Here is a 16596-nt window from a genome sequence, read left to right on the forward strand (position 1 = left end):
ATCTGTACTGTTCCTGTGTTCACGTCTTCTAACAGTTTAGTTGTACGTCAGACATGCTACAAAATCCTAGAACCTGAAGTCTGTTTGTTAATGTTAGTTAAATAGAGACAATTTTACAGTTTTTTTTTAAAAAACAGGATAAAATAATTCATTTAAAAATTATCCTTAGCCTAGTCTTTCTTCCAAGTAGCCTCTGAAAAATTGCCACCTCCTCCTCTAGACAGCCTACCCTGATGGATCTAATAGTACAGGAATTCTCCAAAGCCCAGACTACAATAACATGAAATCCTAATTACTCCTTCCTACAGTCCCTCTTCCCAGAAACACAACACACTGGTCTTTATATCTGTGGTTACTGCCAGCTGGGTATCAGAGTAAAAAACCATGTCTTAGAAAATCAATATTCTCTCCTGGCATGACGGCACACGCCTTTAGTCCCAGCAGTAGATAGTATGAAGGGCCTATAACCAGGCCAAAGCCAGTAAGTCTCCTTCCAGCAGCTCACCTTTTAAAAGTGTGCTTCTGCTCATAACCATTGGGCAATGACTCCAAATATATAATCCATAGCCTCTTTTATAAACACAATGGAGAAGGGTCCTTCCAGGATGTATGCATACGTTCCTGGACCACATGGTGAATGAAAGAACTAAAAGAATGCAGCAAAGAGGTATTGCTTCTCTTTAAGAAAGCTGGATGACGATGAAGTATTGTAGAAACTTCTGCACAGAAAAGAAAACAAGCATGAAAAGACAACCTGCAGAACTTGAGAAGATGCTGGCAAACTATTTATCTGCCAGGATCAACATCCAGAACATATAAAGAACTCAAACAGCTCAACAGGAGAAAACAAATAGTCTGATCTCAAAATGGGCAAATGACCTAAACAAATATTTCTTTTAAAAAGACAAACAGTCGACAATGTTCAATGTCACTGATCATCAGAGAAATAATCAAAACCACAATGGAATATCATCTCACCCTAATGAAAATGGATACTATCAAAAGCACATAATAATAATAATAATAATGATAATAATAATAATTGTTGTAGTAGTAGTAGTATGCCAGGAAGGATAAAGTAAAAAAGGTAACTCTGTCATACTGGTAGAACTGTAAGTTTGTACAGCTATGGTGGAAAACTGTATTCAGGTTCCTTAAAAATGAAACAAACAAACAACTAGAAATAAACCAGGCACGGCATGTAGTGCCAGCACCCAGGAGGCTGAGACAGGAAGATCATGAGTTTTAGGCTAGTCTGGACTATATCTCAAAAAGCAAAACAAACAAAAACTACCCTGGAAATAGAACTACCACATAATCTAGAAATCCCAACACAAGGATATATTTAAAGGAATTGAAGTTGGTACGTCAAAGAGACATTTTTATGCCATGTTTACTGTAGCACTAGTCATAATAGCCAAGAGAGAGAAAGAGAGAATCAACCTCAATGTCCATCAATGGGGGAATGGACAAAGAAAATGTAGCGCATACACACACACACACACACACACACACACACACACAAACACACACACGCAGAGAGTAGAATATTATTTCACCATAAAAGACTGAAATCCTGTTATTTGAAGCCATATGACGTAGAAGCTATTACATTAAGTGACATAAGCCAGGCAAAGAAAGATGAACACACATTCTCACTGGCATGGAATGCTGCATGGAAGCTACAAAGTTGACTTCACAGATGCAGAAAGTTGAACAGTGGTCAAAGGTTAGGAAAGGGTCAAAAGCATGGAAAGTGGACAATTCATGACAGTGAAGTAAGATACACAAAAGATTTCTAATCTCCTGCAGTGCAGTAGGGCAACTACAGCTGACAGTAATTTACTGTATAATTCAGAACAGCTAGCATAGGACTGACTGATTAACTGACTGGCTGGTCTTGCAAAAAGGACTCTCAATGTTTCCAACATAAAGAAATTATATCTGAGAAGACAGTCCTGATTTGACCATCACACACTATATAGATGTACTGGAATACCAGCATCCCCCAAAATATATGCAATTATGTCTGTGTGTATGTATGCAGCTATACATTCATGTATATGTGCTTTAAAGGAGTAAGCTGGCTACGCAAGCTACCATGGCTACCTTTTCCAGAATGTTGTTCCAGAGCAGTGTTAGCCCCCTAAATCACAGCACGGTCATGACTAGAATGGTCACATTATGAAACTAGAAAAACATACAGTCAATAAATGCCTCAGTGATGTCTTCCCTAACATTACAAAATCATTCCATACAATGTCTCCAGCAGCTACCAAATAAATCTGTTCTGGCAGAGTCTATGAAACACAGCTTTATAGTCCTGGGCCATAGGATGGACTTATCCTCCAGCCCATTGAGCAGTAAGTATTGGTGAAATTCAGGTCTTTAAATATGAGGAACAACAAAGACGAGGTTAGCAGAAGTAATGTGGTCAAGAACCTCTGAGTGAGTATGTCTAAGGAGGGACCTTAGGATGAAGATGAAAATGTTAGTATCCTTTATTTTTTGCTGAAAATAATAAGTCAAACCAAACTATTATTTAGCATGTTTATGGACACAGGCACGATGCTTAAATTTGTGTGGCAACTGTCACCTAATGTACAAGAGGCCTCCTGTGTAGGATCCCAAGGGCAGAAGAGGGGCAGTGGCATGTTAGATGTGCAAACTTACAGACACACTCTTCAACACAATGGATGACTGAAGCCAAACTACTATACAGTTCCTGACTGACTCATAAAACACAGAGAAAGTAGCTCAACTTACAGAAGAATTATACTTTTTTTTAGCTAGGAGAGTTTGAAAATTTGCTGACCTCTTCTATAATGAATGCCTGTCAACAGAATGTTTAGGAATATCTTTAAAGAAGTAAATACTAAATCTGTCCCTTTCAAATGAAGTGAGCTTTTCAAAATGAGCAAAAGCCATTATTCCTCAAAAGAACATTTTGAAAACAAGCTCTTAGAAATAATTGCCACCTTATGTCATGACATTGCCAATTTCAATTAAGGACATCATGTCTAAAATCTATCTACATAAACTTAACTAGAAATATCTAGTTTCAAAATTTCCCCAAATGAATGGTCTTGAATCCAGCTATTAAAACATAAAAATATACAAACTCTTCCAATGAGTTTGTAACTATTGATATCTAGAAATATTGAAACTAATATATTAGCTGAGTTTCAGAAACTGATAGATTTATTACATAGAATCTAGAACTTCCTTAACACATACATATTTGTGAAGTCTCTATTAAGAAAAATATATACTCACTTGAACCAGAACTTTAAACTAGTAGATGACACCAACATATTCCAAAGCAATACAGTATACTCATTTGTGCTATTCTTACTAATAAGCATTCTTAGTCATTAATTCCATTTAATTATTCAACAAATGTCTATCTCCTACATGAAAGGCTCTGTCTCTGCTCTGAAACAAAGCAAGGGACAAAACTGACAAAAATCACTAATCATATAACTCCTGTTCCAGTGAACAGAAAGAGAAAAGATACTGATGGAAATTGTCGTAGTCAGTGTTCTGTTGCTATGAAGAGACACCATGACCACAGCAACTCTTACAAAGGAAAGCATTTAATTGGGGCTTGCTTATACTTTCAGAGGTTTAGTTCACTGTCATCATGGCAACATGTAGACAGACATAGTGCTGGAAAGTAGCTAAGAGTTCTACATCTGGATTCACAGGCAGCAGAAGAGACACTGGGCTTGGCTTGGGCTTTGGGAAACTCCAAAGCCCACCCCAATGATACACTTCCTCCAACAAGACCACACCTGTTCCAACATAACAACACCTTCCAATCCCTCCCAAGTCTGCTACTCCCTGATGACTAAGCATTCAAATATATGAGCCTATGGACGTTCTTACTCAAACCAGCACAGAAATATTTATCATATTAAATGGTGATAAGAGAAAAAGCACTGTGTGAAGGGTTACAGAGAATGCTAGAGAATTGTGAGGGCTGCAGAGGCCCCTGAGAAGGTAAGACGCATAGGAAATCAGAGAAAAACACAGGCTGAGTTGGAAGAAGATTCCAAACAGAGAGAACTAGAGATAAAAAAGGCCCCTAACACAGTGCTTGAGGAACATGAAGGAGGCCAATGATGATGGCACAAAGGGTAGTTAAAGAAAAAAAGAGCTTGAGAGGACGGAGATGCAGTAGTACAGGAGCTGGGTCCTACAGACCTGTGTTGTACCACATGGCAGTCACTAGCTACAGCTGGAGATATGCTATGACTCAGCACAAACAATGAACTAAACAAGGACAATGTAACTCACTTCAGAAATAAAAACACTTCTGACATACAAGCTTAAATAAAATACATGACTACAATTAATTTCAACAGCTTCATTTCCTTTGCCAGATATTTTAAAATTACCTGTGTGATTCTCTAATGTTTCTTACATTGTGTCTCTATTTTACAGTAATGATACAAGCTACACTGTCCTGGGGACCTCACTGAGGACCACAGTATTTACTGAGTGAGATGGAAAGCCACCACTGGGGTTTCAGTACATTAGAGTATAACAAGACTTCTGCTTCACAGGAAGATTCTAGTTGCTGTAAGGACTCCAGCCTATGAGTGACAGAGAAGCAGAGATCACAGCAACTGACCAAGGTAACAGCAGGGGAAGCAGTTCTGACAGGACAGATGTGGGGGTACTTTACAGATTTGCACATGGTGGGGGTAGAGGACCACAAAAATGAGAAAAATAAAATACAACATTTAGTGTTCTAATAAGCACCTGAAAGGATAGCATTCCCATCATTGTGATGAAAAAACTAAGTAGAAAAGTTAGTTCAGTTTGGGACATGTTCAGTGGCAAATATCTATTAATATCAGTACTGAGATGTTAAACCAGCAGACCCATATACAGGTCTATAACTCAGGAGAAAGCCTGGATTAAAGAAAAAAAAATTGGGAAGCATCATCACACAGACTAACTTTTCATTAGGGAAAATATATAACATAAATAAAATTATAGAGAAAGCAGTAAAATAAAACTCATCAAGCAACTTCAGAAATAATCAATGCATGGACATTGCTATTTCTCTTCTGTGACTTGAAATGAACTAGAGACATTATAAGTAAGACATTTAAAGACTTGATGCAGAAAAGACTCACAGTGAGGATGGAAAAGATAAAGAAGTGCCCCACGGATAGAATATTGAAAATGAGTGGCCAGTGAAGGCAATAAGAGACCAGAAACAGATGCCCTGGAAACAAGATGAAGACAGACAGCCTCAAGGAAAATGGCAAGACCAGGTTTGTCAAACCCTGCTGAAGAGCCACCAATGAAGTCAGATCCCAGGTGCTCACCAGGGGAAGTGTCAGGAGCATGTCAATCAAGAGTGGTGGGATTTGCCGGGCGGTGGTGGCGCACGCCTTTAATCCCAGCACTCGGGAGGCAGAGGCAGGTGAATCTTTCTGAGTTCGAGGCCAGCCTGGTCTACAGAGCAAGATCCAGGAAAGGCACAAAGCTACACAGAGAAACCCTGTCTCGAAAAACCTAAAAAAAAAAAAAAAAAAAAAAAAAAAGAGTGGTGGGATTCGAGGTGGACATGGAAACACGAGAGTAAAGAAGTCTAAAAAGTAGAATCTGGGGCTTCTTTAAACGAGAAAACAGTAGCCAGTGGAAAAGATCCAACAGAGGGAAAACAGGTGATGTGAGTGAGTAGGGGAGTGGGCAATGTCCTGAATATTCAAGAAGGAAGGATACCCAAGAGACAGGGGCTGTCTAGGACAGAACTGTAACTAGCAAACAGACAAAAAGAGAAAGCACCATATATAACAGCCACTGACAACTTTCAATGTTGTGTTTTACTGTGTATTTTAATATAGAAATGTTATATATAACATATATACAGGAGGATACTTAAAAGTTTAACTGATATGTTCATGTATCAAAATATTATTTATAAAAAAATCAAATTCTAAACTATGTAACCTTCAGTGACTAGAGACAGTTATCATGCTAAATTTAAAATATTATGTATTATCCTAAGTATATAATAGAGAACATATGAATGTTAGAAGTATACCAGTCTTTACATCTGAGAATATACATTTACTAAAAAGTATTTTTAAAAATTGTAATACTCAATCCTACAATATAGCTGAAATTCAACTGAAAATACAAAAAAACCAACAATAACAAAAATAAACCTAATAATATCTAAGAATCACAGGTTATTTTTTAAATCTGGAGAAGTTATTTACATAGGGAAATGTAAATTATTAGCATAAGCCTGAATTGTATCAGCAGATTCTGTTCCTGTAGTAGCACAGATGCTTAACAATGTACAGCTTTAGCAAAGAGCAGCACATTGAAAACATGGAACTGTCACCTGACCAGCTGGTAGAATAGGCAAGAGCCCAACCCAATCCACAGTTAGCAAAAACATGGATCCAACTTGCTCTAATATACCAGCACCACTGGGCACTTGCCAAGACCTTTACCAATTGGGAAGAGCTCTTTGAATGTTTTCATTTAGTCTCTCTGACATCCATTATTTAAGCAAGCTCACCAACTGTCAGAGCTACACACACTCAAGCCAGAGTGTTAAACACAATAGCAAAGCAATGCCACTACAAAAGGCAAGTTACAGGAGTACGAAAAGGAGGCAATCCAGAGAACTATATCTGGCTTCTTGTGGACACCTCTCATCAACCACATGAAATGACAGCATGAATCCATGAACCCTAGGCCCTAAAACAGGCAGATTAAGCAGCATGGAAATGAGTCATAGTCATACAGCACACAAGAAAAGCTGACAGTAGTTCTCACTGTTTAGAATGTAGTATCCCTGACAGTCAGGCCCTGACCATCTTCTCACAGGTGTCTGTCCAAGGTCTAATACATTGCCTGGCGCAGAGCAGGACCTCAAGAATAGTTAGGAGCTAGACATGGTGTCATATGTCTATGATTTCTGCACTTGGGAGCCAGTCTGGTCTATGCAGTGGGTTCCAAACCAGCCAGGGCTACAAAGTAAGACAAGAGAGAGGGAGAGAAGAAGAGGGGGGAGAGAAGGAAACAGGGAGGCGAGAAGGGTTACCGAAGGAAATAAATGACATAAACACAGTAAGAATAACAATGTTTGAACAAACCTCAGGAAAGCTGCTCTGGCAGTTGGATGGGGATAAAGGTAGGCAGATAAGCAAAGCTACAATGCAAACTACAAAGCAGATTCTTTATTAACAAGTGATTTACAAGTTACTAACTAAATAAAACACGGATCCTGTTTACAGCATGACTTAAAAAAGGATTTTGTTTTTTAATGAACCAGCAGGGAAGTTTAAACACATACTGTAAAACAGGCCATATTTAGGGATATTTTTGCTTATTCAAGGTGTGATAACACTAGCAGAGTTACATTCTTAAAATAACCTATCAGGAGGAGATATATAATAGAGTTTGTACAAAAATGCTACCACTTTAGATTTGCTGTAACGCCAGGATGGGGGAATAAATTGGGGGAATACAAGTGGAGATTTACATGAGAAAGGCCATATTCTGACTACCTGTGGAAACACTGGGCAATAGGAACATACAGGTTTATGACACTAATTCCACCTTTGTATAGGGTGGAATAAATACTGTAAATACTTATGGAGAGTAGCCATAAAACCTGTGCATTTGCCCCACCACAGAAAAATCACTGAGTGGTATTTTGGGACATACACTGGCAGTTTTCCAATGGAGAACTGCAGAATAGAGTTCTGTCTTTTCTCTATTCCCGCCAAGCTATTAACCTAAGAATCATGGGCTTCATATCTACATTCACCCTAGTCCACTGACATCTCACTAGCTTCTATCTCCTGTGCAGTCCCTTTCCCTGCCATACTAGCTTTGCCTTCTTACTCTAGTCCTCTGCAGTAACTGAGAGCACTCAGCCTTTGACCCACCATTCTCATAGCTCCACTGACACTGGAGTCTCTCATGCCCATGTAGCTTAACCCCTTCTCTACCCTTTTCCTTAAATGCTATCATATCACCAATATACCCTATAACATCAATTTTCTCCCAAATGTGTCACTCTTGCTACTCTGAGTTCTTCTCTTCCATCTACTTACTCAGCTACTTTCTGCACATTTCCAAGGCAAACCAAATAAGGATGGAACCAAATAATTATCTGGATGCCTATTGTGTGCCAAATTCTGAATCTAGAACAAAGGTAAGAGAAACAAATATGACAGATGCAGACATCCTCTAAACCACATAATCTACCACAAATTGTCTTAGTTAGGGTTTCTATTTCTATGAAGAGACGCCATGACCACAGCAACTCTTATAAAGAAAAACATTTAATTGGGGCTGGCTTACAGTTTTGGAGGTTTAGTCCATCATCATCATGGCAGGAAGCATGGCAGTGTGCAGGCAGACATGGTGCTGGAGAAGGAGTTGAGAGTTCTACATCTTGATCTGTAGGCAGCAGAAGGAGTCTGTGTCACTAGGCCTAGCTTGAGCATATATAATGGACCTCAAAGCCTGCCTCCACAATGACACACTTCCCCCAACAAGGCCACACCTCCTAATAGTGCCACTCCCTATGGGCCAAGCATTCAAACACATGAGTCTATAGGGGCCTGGCTCCCATAAGGCTTGTAGCCATAACATAATGCAAATGCATTTAGTCCTACTTCAAAAGTCCCCATACTCTTATCACAGTCTCAACAAAATTTAAAAGTCCAAAGTTCAAAGTCTCTTCTGAGATTCATGCAATCTCTTATAAAGTCCTATAAGGTCAAAATAAAAAAATAGGTCACATACTTCCAACATAGGATCTATATTACCATTCCAAAACATAGAGAAAGGAGAATAGTGAGGAAAAACTGGACTAAAGCAAGAGGGAAAATCTGCACAAACTCCAAACTCTATACCTCCATGTCTGATGTCAAAATGCTCTTCAGCTCGCCAATTCCTTTCAGCTTTGTTGACTGCAACACGCTTCTTTCTCTGGACTGGTTCCATTCCATTAGCAGCTTTCCTTGGCAGGTATCCCACAGCTCTGGCATCTCCAACATCATGGGTTCTCCAAGGCCATCCAGGCTTCACCTTCACAGCTTCACACAATGGCCTCTCTAGGCCTCCATGCAGGGACACCCCTGACACATGCCTGGCCTCAGTGGCTTTCCTTTGTAGCTGAGATCCCATAACCCCTTTCTTCTTTTTTTTTTTTTTTTTTTGGTTTTTCGAGACAGGGTTTCTCTGTGTAGCTTTGCGCCTTTCCTGGGACTCACTTGGTAGCCCAAGCTGGCCTCGAACTCACAGAGATCCGCCTGGCTCTGCCTCCCGAGTGCTGGGATTAAAGGCGTGCGCCACCACCGCCCGGCATACCCCTTTCTTCTAACCTTGATTCTAAAGCCAGAACCACATGGCTGAAGCTGCCAAATTCTGCTGCTTGTTGGGGTTGGAACATGGCCCCCTCTTTCAAAAATCTTTACTGACCATCTGGTTTGATGGTTTCCTTCACTGCCTAAGCTTGGCTGTCCTAAAACTCTATCTGTAGATCAGGCCGGCCTCAAACTCAGAGAGCCACTCACCTCCTCCTTCTGAGTACTGGGATTAAAGGCTTGAGTACTGAGGTTAGGTCCACCACGCCTAGACCTAAGTGTTTCTTTAATTCCTTTTCACAAATTGGAAGCTTAACTGGGTGGGGTCTTGCCCTGAGGTCATCACTCCCTTTATTCCATTTCTTCATCTGTTTATCTCCTTGAACACAGGACTTAGCTCCATTCCACTTTCTGGTGTCCCTTTTCTCCTCAATCTGTACATCTTGTATTTTCACTTGCTCAGCTCGCCCCTTTTCATTATAAATCCTCACAAGAGCAAACACTAATAACCACAGGACAGAGTCAATAATAGGCTTCTTTGAGATTTCCTTTGCCAATGCAATTAATCCAAAACTCTTCACTTTAGCCTCAAACTTTTCAGACAAGGGCAAAAAGCAGCTACATTCTTCACCAAAATATCACAAGAAGGATTTCTAGGTAACATACTAAAATTATTCTCCTCTGAAGCCTCTTAAGCCAGGACCTCTCAGCTCAAATCACCCTCAGCACAACTGTCTTCCATGTCCCTACTAGTATGGCCTATTAAGCAGCATTTAAAGCATTCTACTGCTTTCCTAACCCAAAGTCCCAAAAACATGGTCAAGCTTATCACAACAATATCCCACTCCTGATACCAACTTCTGTCTTAGTTAGGGTTTCTGTGACCACAGCAACTCTTATAAAGGAAAACAATTAATTGAGGCTGGCTTACAGTTTTGAAGGTTTAGTCCATTATCATCACGGCAGGAAGCAAGGCAGTGTGCAGGTAGACATGGTGCTGGAGAAGGAGTTGAGAGTTCTACATCTTGATCTGTAGGCAGCAGAAGGAGTCTGTGTCACTAGGCCTAGCTTGAGCATATATAATGGACCTTAAAGCCTGCCTCCACAGTGACACACTTCCCCCAACAAGGCCACACCTCCTAATAGTGCCACTCCCTATGGGCCAAGCATTCAAACACATGAGTCTATAGGGGCCATGCCTATTCAAACCACCACACAAATGGTATCCAAATTGTCCATGAATCTTCCAGACCAGAATGTAAGTGCTTTACTTCCCTATCTCCTCAGAACTTCACATACTGCCCAACACAGAACCTTAATAAATATCCAGACAATGAAATCAATAACTCAAGTCAATGCATTTGTCTCAACAGTACTTAAACCTCTATAGTACGGGTTATCCTAACTCTACAAATGAAAGGTAGAAAGGGTGTTTGATGAGGCCTTTTGAAGTATCAAGAGGTGAAGAGGAAACTCCTGGAGTCAGTCTCACCATTACCACCAGTTAAAAGCAACTCTGGGTGTGGTTGGCGACTCTCTTTGCTATTCTGGATCCTTTGTTCCCTCCTCCTACCGACACCTCATCCTTTCTCCCTCCCAGCTGTAATGGGAACAAACCTGCTACCCCTTCTATCCCCACTGATCAGAGCATATGGTTTCCTCTTGCCACCAACCTCTTTCAGTTTCTATCTCGACTCTAAACCAAACAAATTTCTCCAGCTGTTGTGCTGCTGCTAGCTCACAGCACCAAGTCTTAAATTGGTCCCATTACCAGCTAGGGTTTTTTTTTTTTTTTTACCAAGACTTCAGGCTGAGGACCAAGCCAACAAGGGGAGAATCAGGAAACAGAAGGGCTCCAGAAAGTTGAACTGTAAGAAACCTAGGGGCTGAATCCAGTACCAAGATGACAGACAGCATCTCCCACAATCCCAAGCCTAGGCCTTGTTCTAACAGTATGGATGGGCACCATCATCACACAAGACAAACAGGTTGCTTGCAGACAATCTCTAGTCTAGCACCCTTGGGAGGGCAAAGCAAAACTACCAGAAAATATCCTACAGGACACTGAAGAACTCATTAGTCTCCCTTCATCTGCCCCAAGATTGGTTGGGGTCAGTCTAGCTCCTCTGCACACCCCTGAGGATCAGGCACAACAACTTGTCAAACCATGGCCACAATCCAGCTCTGCTCAGGAACTCTAGACTCTAGGCCTCAAAACAGAGTGGAATACCTTTCAGGCTCCACAGAAACGGCTTGGAAAGAAAGGAGTTTCCCAATACAGAATTATTCTGACCATCTACTTTCTTCTCATGAGGTGACTGTAAATATCTAATACACAATGTTCAAGAACCTCTGAGGTCTGAACCAGTCCTAGCAAGAATTCCCAGTGGAGACTTGTGCTCTCGTGGTAGCCTACGGCAAGGCTGGCATATTTTTTATCTTTAATGTCTTAAAGGATAAGATGGTAAATATTTCAAGCTTGCAGGTCATACAGCTCTTGTACTTACTTGACTATGTCATTGTGGTAATACATAAGCAACAGGCATTTCTAAGATCCAATAAAGTACAGAAATAAGCACCTGGTCTATAGGCCATAGTTTTGTTCACTAGGATTTGCTTTTTAGAATTTCATGTTTCAGAGAGGAACAGAGGTCATCATGTAGCTATGTACCCCTACTATGAGATTCAGGTCTCCATTTCTGCTACTTGCTCTACAAGGCACTAAAAAAGTCCAGTCTGTTTATTCTGAAAACCATCCTGGAATCAGAAACTTAAGCAAAAGTAGAAATGGCTATAGACATCATTTCTGGGAGCTTGACCCTGACTCTGTACTCCTATTCAGCAAGTGATAGACAGAAAGAAAGCGTGTCAACAGTACTTCCTGAGCCTTTAAGTCAGTGGTCCTCAACCTTCCTAATGTTGTGACTATTTAATACAGTTCCTCACGTTGTGGTGACCTCCAACCATAAAACTGTGTTGCTACTTCGTAACTGTAATTTTCCTACTGTTATGAATCATAAAAAAAACTGTGTTTTCCAATGGTCTTATGCGCATCCCCTGTGAAAGTGTCGGTTGACCCCTCAAATGGGATACAACCCACAGGTTGAGAACCACTGCTCTAAGTGAACGGCAAAGGCCAATATAGGGAGGGAAGTGAGTCTACATGTGTCAATTTTACATTACTCAGACATGGCTACTAAAAAGAAGAAAGTGTAAACAAAAATCTACATTTTAAAAATAGATATGGTATGACAGAAGATGTAGATGGTTGACAGAAACTAGCCCAGGAGTCTGAAAGGGTCTTGGGATAATAAACAAGAACAAGGCATACACCTGTACTTTCAAGCTCTTCCTAGAACTGACTTCCATCTCACACTCAGTAAATCTGACCATAAATATTTCTATACTGATATCCCAATGTCATCCCAAAGATATCTAAAAACAAATCAAATGTGTCTCCCTTGAGACAGTTTGAATACTAACTTTCCTATTTCCAGCAACCATGAAGGCTCAAAATTTTAGCACCTTCCTTCTCCATGTCCTGTCCCCAAGCCAAAATGGCTGTCTGACCTGTCTCTCCCTTCTATTCCCACAGGCTTCACACTAACTCCCACCTCAGGTCTGGTACCTTAGCTGTCTTCTGCCTAAACCACCTCCCACACCCCTATGCCAGGTTTATAATGATGTAGATATAGGATTTTACCCCATATACTTACTCATCCTCCTCCCATGCATATATTCTTTTCAAGGTCAAGGCTCACTGCTACCTCTCTGGCTTCCAAGCTTCCAGAACCTTACCTAATTTAAGGGGTGCACAATAATTGTTGAATGAACCCTGATTTTCATCATGAGGCATATCATTACTTCCCACACCCTGAGCCCAGAGCAGCGCACTCTGCAGGCCCTCTACCATCTCACTCTCCTCCTCCTACCTATCTACCATTCTGAAAACAACCTCTGGCTTGAAGAGCTGATCAATTCCTGACCCTCTCCATGTTCCTGTCATTGCTGCATCACATCTCTGCCCACGCTTGGCTAACCTTGCCCAGTGATGACGTCGATGCCCTGCCCCCTCCATGTATTCCAACTCCCACGCAACTGCCAACTGTGGAGCTTTAGGGGGAGCTAAGAGATGCAGGAAAGGGGGAGATGATAAAAAACGGACAATGAAGGGCATTAAGAGGGTATGCTGGAGTCTTTGATCCCTAAGAGCATCACCCTCCTAATGGGCAGGGTTGGTAGACAATTGAAAGCGGAGGACGAGGAAGAGAAGGAAGAGGAGGAGGAGGAGGAGGGAGAGGGGGAGGAGGAGTTGGAGGAGGGACCAGATTTTTCCACTGAAGGCAAAGAATGATTTCACCACTGCTTCTGTTGCCCTGGTAACCATGGACAGCCCAGTGGAGAGTACAGTAAAAGAACACCATGTTTATCTTTGCTGTCTAATCCGCTTCCCTGTACACCCTTCCCTGACCACCTCTTGTCCCCTAGGTCTGCTCTAAATGTCTTATAATGCCAATATCATCATTCCAGTCTGTTGCTCAAAACCTCAAGGGCAGAGCTAATCCTCACTATCAAGCACAATGTATCATGTGTTCCATATCTTAGGGGTTACCTCACCACACCCACCTGCCATGCCAGGTAGCTCCAAAAACTAACAGCTGGACTCAAAGCTCAAGAATGGCATCCACACTACCAAACAATCCACTCAGCTAGGAGAAATAAAATTACAAAATGGAGAAAACTGCCCAGCCCGCACCTTTCTTAGTACTGAATTGCTGGAGTGTACTGGGTACCTATTCAGTTAAACCTCTCCTGTTCCAAAATCATCAAAAGAATCCTGGCTAGGGATGAGCTGGGAGAAAAGGTCCATCCAAAAACCATAGATCCTTTCTCCTACATAGACATATATACCCTATCAGCATGACCTCAGAACAGAGAAAGCTATCACTGTGGGAGATTATATAAGTGTTATATAACATGACGGCATCAATAGCACCAACGCAGTTATCCAATGCCAGAGGCAGGCCAGGAGTGGAAACCAGCCCAAGGGGCTGGCATACACTCTCTTGCCACCAGTGCCAAAGAAAGCCAGGCCCTTGCTGCCTCAGCTCTGTCTATACCTGCTCCTTCCACCCGAGAGGACAGAGAGACTTGCCTGGCTCTTGCATTCTTCTTATCCTGCTGGGTGGCAGGTGGGGGCCAAACACCAACACACCCTGGCTAAAGGCAGACTCTGTATAGCCTGGCAGAAGGACACCCAGAAGCCTTGGCAAGGGAGGGGTAAGGTCCAGAGACCCCTCTATTTTGACATAACAAGCACTGCAGCGGCAACAGGTTTGGCTGGGCCAGTTGTCCTCTGCTGTGTCACTTGCTGTTTCTCTAAAAAAAAAAAAAAAGAAAGAAAAAAACAAAACAAAAAACAAATTACACCAAAAGTGAAATTGAATAAAAATAATAATAAAAGCATATTTGGCAAGTGCCAAATCCCATCTCTGACTACAAACAAAGCTACGAAAGAGTCCTGAGTATATTCCCATTTCCCCATAGCCTCACTTCCCAAATAAGGAAGATGACCCACCACCTAGGAACTTAAGGTGCAGCACTTAGAGCTGTCCACAACTCTTGACTCTATCTGCCCCATCCCTGCAGCTGCCTAGGTTGCTAGAGCAGCTACCCAGAGGGCTTGCTCCTCCTCCTCCCCCGCCCCCCTCAGCGGCGCAGGCGTCTGTGGCTGGTGACTATGCACACCGGCCAGCGGGGCGCAGCTGGCCAGTTCAGAGCTCCATCCAAGTCTCCCATCATCACTACCACACCCACGTTATTAATGGGGAAGGGGAACCGCACAGAACCCGCCCGGTAGCATCTCCTCTGGCTGCACCTGCGAGTCCCAAGCTACACCCTGGCCTTCCCTCATGCACCTCCATGCCTCTGAAGAGCTAGAAGGAGCAAGCTCCCACATCTCAAACAGGCTGCGCCGTCCCTCGCCCCCTCAACCACCTGTCTCCGCTTCCCTCCCCCGAAGCCTCTCCCAAGTCGCCGCACCCCTGCGTGGCACCACGCTCGCCGCCTACAGGGAAGCTGAGTTGCAGGGCGCAGTTCAGGTTCCTGCGCCCGGGGCTGCGGCCCCTCAGGCCTGCACCGCCCAGACAGCCGTCCGCGACCGCCTGCCTGCGAGGCGGCAGCGGAGGGGTAAGCGCGGCCGGGCCGAGCACGCAGGGGCCACGCGCGGCCTGCCTGGCTCATCCCGCCCCGCAGCTCCTACCTGGGCGGCCCGCGGCTTCCGGCGCAGCACAGCAATCGCAGCCCCGCGGCGCAGCAACCCGCGGGAGGCGCAACGCTGCGGACTCAGCTCCGCCCGCTCTTCCCACGCTCCGCGCCCGCGCCGCGCCACCCTGCGGCCAAGGCCGGCGCTGCGCCTGCCGGGAACGCGGTCGCCTCCGCCCATCCATGCGAAAAGCCGCAGAGGATCTGACCAGCCAGCCAACCACATTCTCGCCGCCAGTAGGCCCGCCCTAATCTGAGGGCGGCTCCAGAGCTGTCCTTTTCTTCACTGGTCCTGGTTCTTCTGACCTTCCGTTCCCAAGTTTCTCTCTCATGACACCTCGCGTAAGGGTTAGGCTCAGGCAACTAAGGGAGATTCACAGGTGTACATCTAGGTCACTCCTGGAGCTCGGTCGAAAAAGATTATGCTTTCGTCTACCTGTAAATTTTTATTCAGGGGATGTTTTCTAACTTAGACCCGTAGGAAATTGGAGAAGAACTGTGGACCCTCTCTACAGAAAAATGCGCACTCACACAGAAGCAGAGTTTTGCATGGTATTTCAGGATATTTTTAACTTCTCAGTGTCGTGACCGCCAGCTTCAAACCTCTGTGGGTGCCTGTGGCAGGTAAGCCAGTTGGCAGTTCCTGAAACTGCCACTTTGCTGTCTTTCTGGGACATCTTCACCAGTCTCTGAGCTCATGTTTCTGCCTATAAAAATATCTTTTTGTAGTCCCAGCGATGGGGATTGGAGGCAGAACGTAGACCGACAGATTGTAGAGGGGCCTGGTTTCTGGCCAGTCTAGCTGCCTCTACTTCTGACCACACACACCCTCCTCCTTCTCCTTTCCTTAAAGGCTAGCACAAAAGTCTATTTCTCCTTGATTTTCTGGCATCACATTCTGCTTTTTAACCACTGTTAGATATACATACACCTGTTGATGTTTCTGTAGTTGATTGTAAACTCTTTTAAGATCAGT

The 16596-nt window shown here is 43.0% G+C and overlaps 1 long non-coding RNA gene across 3 annotated transcripts in view; it reads left to right on the forward strand.

Annotated features, from left to right (window-relative positions):
* LOC131925065 (uncharacterized) overlaps positions 1 to 16596 on the forward strand; it is a 50965-nt gene that overhangs the window by 8407 nt on the left and 25962 nt on the right. For 2 of the 3 annotated variants that reach the window (XR_009383136.1, XR_009383135.1), the window contains exons 2-3: positions 4447 to 4640; positions 16094 to 16244. This is a non-coding gene — a long non-coding RNA (uncharacterized LOC131925065). The remainder of the gene's footprint in view (positions 1 to 4446; positions 4641 to 16093; positions 16245 to 16596) is intronic. The other variant, XR_009383137.1, reaches the window with a different exon arrangement.

The sequence above is a fragment of the Peromyscus eremicus genome, chromosome 15 (assembly GCF_949786415.1).
Source record: "Peromyscus eremicus chromosome 15, PerEre_H2_v1, whole genome shotgun sequence".
NCBI classification, from domain to species: Eukaryota; Metazoa; Chordata; class Mammalia; order Rodentia; family Cricetidae; genus Peromyscus; species Peromyscus eremicus.